Here is a 5,617-nt window from a genome sequence, read left to right on the forward strand (position 1 = left end):
CAAACAGTGAACAAGAGTTGCTGGTTGTGGTGGTAGGGAATGGTAATAAAATACCAAATACTGGGTGACTTAAACAACAGAAAGCTATTTCTCATGATTCTGAAGGTTGAGAAGTCTAATATGTCAGCATGGTTGGGCTCTGGTGAGAACTCTTTTCCTGGCTTGCAGGTGACTGCCTTCTTTCTGTATCTTAAACATGGCATGGCGGGTAGGGGCTAGGGTGGGGAGGGAGAGCAAGCTCTCTAGTCTCCTGCTGAAACTGAAGTCGCTCAGTTGTATCCGACTCTTTGTGACCCTATGGACTGTAGGCTGCCAGGCTCCTCCATCCATGGAATTTCCCAGGCAAGAGTACTGGAGTGGGGTGCCATTTTCTAGTCTCTTGTTAAGAGGATATAAATCTCATCCTGAGAACTCCACCCTTATGACTTCATCTAAACCTAATTATCTCCCAAAGGTCTCATCTCTAAATACCATGACATTGGGAGTGTTTCAACATATGAATAGTGGGGCACGATTCAGCCCATAGCAGGTGGTAATCAAGAATAATTACATTCTTCTCCTGGTTTCTCCTTTACCAGTTTATCCCTGAGCCCTCCTCCATATCCCTGGAAACTTCCAGTACAGTGATCTCACTGATACAGTTATTAAGCATCAGCTACATAGTCTGGAGCTTTGGAAGCCACCAGCACTAGGATCCCTGACAAGCTTTGAGGGAAAGGGATGGTGGTAGTAATAAGATCACTTGTGCTGCGTGTGTGTTCAGTTGCTCAGTCATGTTCGACTCTTTGCCAGCCTACAGACTGTAGCCCACCAGTCTCCTCTGTCCATGGAATTTTCCAGGCAGGAATATTGGAGTGGGTTGCCATTTCCTTCTCCAGGGGATCTTCCTGACCCAGGGATTGAACCTGCATCTTCTGCATTGGCAGGTGTATTCTTTACCACTGAACCATTATAACTGATGCTCCTGTTCTGTGCTTGGTTGCTCAGTCATGTCTGACTCTTTGCAACCCCACACACTATAGCCCACCAGGCTCCTCTGTCCATGGGATTATCCAGGCAAGAATACTGGAGTGGGTTGCCATTTCCTTCTCCAGGGGATCTTCCTGACCAGGGATTGAACCTGGGTCTCCGGCACTGAAGGCAGACTCTTTGCCATCTGAGCCACCAGGGAAGCCCTCTGATAACTATAACTGATACCTGAATGATAAATCAAGGAGGAAAGAACTAGTTTTAAGTGCTTGGAAATGCACGGATAGGCTCAGCTCTGAGAATGAGAAGAATAATATGTCAGACTTATGTATAAGTTTCAAGGAGTCAGAACTATTGGGAAATAAGTCATTTTAGGTAACAGATTTGTCTGCTTAAAATTTTATTTAAAATTTAAGGTATCTGTTAATATTAAGGAAAGATTTCTAAAGTGGATTGCTTTCTTTACTGCCTTTTTAATTTAAAAAAGGCTGAATGTTATTTAACCTTTTCTTGATGATTCAAGGTCATCATTGTGCATATCCGTGATTATTCTATAAAGCAATGATGCTCTCAAGGACTATCAGGGTATACTGGGCTGCTTACTTCTACATAAGTTTGTATCCACTCTTAATTGCCTTGAATTTTGCAGGTACTCCACACATACCTTTTCTCACTACTATCCATGTACAGTATATTTGATCAAATAAATCTCCTCCCTAATAAAAATGTGTTGGTTATCATCTGCTGTGGTCTTGGCAACCAGGAAGACAAACTTTAGAATTGCGCACTGAAAATGGTTAGGTTCTGATCATGCTTTAGCTCACAGCATTATTAACAATGACACTGGCTGCTACATTTCCCTCATATATACCAACCCCACTCATATTCCAGTTAGGTAAGGAAAATAAACGACATTGTGCCCCTGATAGGTAAGGTGCTGTTGAAACGGAAAGCACAGGCAGACTGCATTGTGATTGTCAGTTCATTAGTGACATCATAGCCCTCCTAGAAGATTAATGCTTGCTTCTCTGTGCAGAGTTTCATGCATCAACTTGAGTAAGAGCCCAGCATCCCTTTGCTTGAATAGTTAGCCTAAGTTTCCATTTTAGTCAGTGATTTTTTAAAAATGGAAGATAAAAATGATGCTTTGTTCAGTTGCGTTCGACACTGTTATTAGCACCTCAATAACAATTCCTCTTGAAGTCACTTCACTGTTTCTGGAGTATTTTTCCACATATGTTCTCCTGGATTTTCACCACCACCTTCTGCAGCAGAACTGCCCCAAACCTGGTGCTGGATCAGGGCCATTAATTTCCCAACAGGCAGGCTATAAGATTCTTTCTTAAGCTCGCTGTCTCTGAGATCTTTCCTGCATGTCAATGAGGCAGTCATCACAAGCAATTGTAGTAATTGTCCTACACAGAAGTAACAGATACGCTAATTAAAAAATTGCTGCGGAAAAGGGTACAAACCTTGAAAGGCTCCATCAAAAATAAATAAATAAAGCAAAATTACTGTGCACACTGGTTTAGAAGCCTCTGAGGAATTCTCCACGAATGAATGACTATCTCACAGCAGCCTGGCTGCATTCTTCAGTATTATTTTAAATAATCTTCAATCTAAGAGTCACAAACAGCAAGGACTATTTACTTGCAAGAAGGAAAGCCATTTTTACTTTGGAGTATTTTTCAGTTCAGCCTCTGAACCTACATTTCTGCAATGCAGCAAGTCTGTTTATCTTATGACTGCCTTCTTCCTGTGTGAAGGACTTTTTTCTTTTTTTTTTCATTTTAAATCAGTACAAAGAGAGAACAGTACAGTAGCTATGGATCTTACACTAAGGGAGTTTATTGTATTCAGAATCTCTCATCTGAAGTAGCTATATATACAGTCAACACCTTTCTTGAGCTCCTGCAATGGTACTGTTCTGGATGGTGGGGTTTCAGCAGTGAACCAGAGATTAATGCTGGAGATGGGAAAGGCTGAGAGATTCTCGTGACCTGTAGTGTATGGATTAATATATAGACGACATCAGATATGTGATGGTATAACAGGCAAGAATCCCAAGAATCAAAATAGCTTACTATTTTGATTGGAGAATTTTTGTCTCCCAATTCTACATCAATGTAGGAGAGCCTGGGAAATGGAAGAGTTTAAGATTTTATTTATTTCACTGAAAACCAGGACTTGCTCCTTATTTCACCCTGGATTTGCAATAATAAAACTTTAAATGTGGGCTTTAAGATGGTGCTGGGTTGCAGTGGAAAGATGAGAATCAGTAGACCAGGGTGGAACCCCAGATTTGGAAGACTGCATGACTTGGGGCAAAGATCATGGCTTTGGAAGTCAGAGAGATTTTATTTGTAACCAGGCTCTCTGACTTCCTAACTGGAGGACCAAATTATTTAAACACTCAGATTTTTGTCTCTTGTCTTCAAAATGAATAATATTCAGTAGAATTAGAATATTAAATGATTTTTATACAAACGGTCTAGTTCTGGCTAATAAATATTAGTTCTTTTTATTTTGTTTTTGCTACTAACTAGATGGATGATCAGAGAAGGCAATGGCACCCCACTCCAGTACTTTTGCCTGGAAAATCCCATGGATGGAGGTGCCTGGTAGCCTGTAGTCCATGGGGTCACTAAGAGTCGGATACGACTGAGCAACTTCACTTTCACTTTTCACTTTCATGCACTGGAGAAGGAAATGGCAACCCACTCCAGTGTTCTTGCCTGGAGAATCTCAGGGATGGGGGAGCCTGGTGGGCTGCTGTCTATGGGGTCGTACAGAGTCGGAGACAACTGAAGCAACTTAGCAGCAGCAGCAGCAGCAGATGGATGATGTGTGTGTGTATGCATTTATCTGTTTACATGTGTGTGACAACTGAAATTGATTTAATAAAAAGATAATAATAAATTCTGGAAAATTTTTTAAAGATTTTTTATTTAATTTTTTTAAAGATTTTTTAACATGGACCATTTTTAAAGTCTTAATTGAATTTATTACAATATTGCTCTTGTTTTATGTTCTTTGATTTTTTTTTGTCTAAGAGGCATGTGGGATCTTAGGTCCCTGACCAGAGAGGGAACCCGTACCCCCTGCATTGGAAGGCAGAGTCCTGACCAGTTGCCCTTTTTGGATGTTGGCTGAATTCCCTTCCACTGTTATTAGTCTGTGACTGTGGCAGTATAGCCTACTATTTACGTGTAGTTGTCTGTTGTAATATGAACCGAATTGTTTAGGGATGCCATATCAGAATTGATTTGTACCTTAAAAATCCATATAAATTTGTGCTATTTAGGTTGAGTAAAGATGACCCCAGAAGTGCACTATATACTGTTTAGTAAGTTTTTTGTGGTTGTTTTCCTGATGATAAAATGTTCTGCCTAAGATGTGTATTATTCCTCTGGGAAAATAAAAGTGGTCAAAATAAACTTATTCTTCTCAATCAGGATATAAAGATACATAATATGTTTTTTGTTATGAAATTGAAATAACATGATTTATAATGTAGGAAAGACAAGTGTAAATAACAGCATGGATTGGACTACTAAAAAGTTCAAATTGTTATAAATAATGAATTACTGTTATAATTAAGTTTAAGCCATGAGGGTGCTTACTCAGTGATTTAAAACATCAGTACCCTAACAGTGTTTATAGGAATAAAAAGATTTCTCTCATGCTCTTCCTCTAAAAATGCAATGTATGACAATGTCAGCCATATCTTTATGAGAGATGGAAACACTTATAGACAGTAGAGTTATATACATAACTGACTCGTGTCTGTGTGTGTGTGTGTGTGTGTGTTAGTCACTCAGTCATGTCTGACTCTTTGAGACCCCATGGACTGTAGCCCACTTCTGTCCAAGGGATTCTCTAGGCCACAATATGGGAGTAGGGAGCCATTCCCTTCTCCAGGGGATCTTCCTGACCCAGAGAGGGAACCTGTGTCTCCTGAATTCCAGGCAGATTCTTTACCTTCTGAACCACTAGGGAAGCCCCTATATACACAGCTATTTTTAAGCAAACCCAAGGTTCAAGAGGGGGCAAATTGGGATGTCATTTGAGGGGCAGTCCTGAATCAAGGATTCAGAGTAGCATGAAGGGAGAGTGTCAGAATGAAGAGGTAATCCATTTGCCTCTCCTTTCACTGACTGGTTATGCCTGATTGAGTGAAGCAGGGTGTGTTTACAGTAAAGGGTAAGGAGTGGAGATGTATCACTTTAGGTTACAGCAGCACTTCTCTACTTTGGCTATATAGAGATGGACTCTGCAGTGATATTTTAGAGCTGGTTCATTCCAGTTCATGAGAGCAGATTGTTAAATTTTCAGGGATCTTTTAAGTCAGTTGTTACATAGCCATTATTAGAAATTAAATCACACTCTTGAGAAACCTATATGCAGGTCAGGAAGCAACAGTTAGAACTGGACATGGAACAACAGACTGGTTTCAAATAGGAAAAGGAGTACATCAAGGCTGTATATTGTCACCCTGATTATTTAACTTTTTTGCAGAGTACATCATGAGAAACGCTGGGCTGGAAGAAGCACAAGCTGGAATCAAGATTGCCAGGAGAAATATCAATAACCTCATATATGCAGATGACACCACCCTTATGGCAGAAAGGTGGAACTAAAGGCAGAA

Source organism: Bos indicus x Bos taurus, chromosome 1 (assembly GCF_003369695.1).
Source record: "Bos indicus x Bos taurus breed Angus x Brahman F1 hybrid chromosome 1, Bos_hybrid_MaternalHap_v2.0, whole genome shotgun sequence".
Taxonomy (NCBI): domain Eukaryota; kingdom Metazoa; phylum Chordata; class Mammalia; order Artiodactyla; family Bovidae; genus Bos; species Bos indicus x Bos taurus.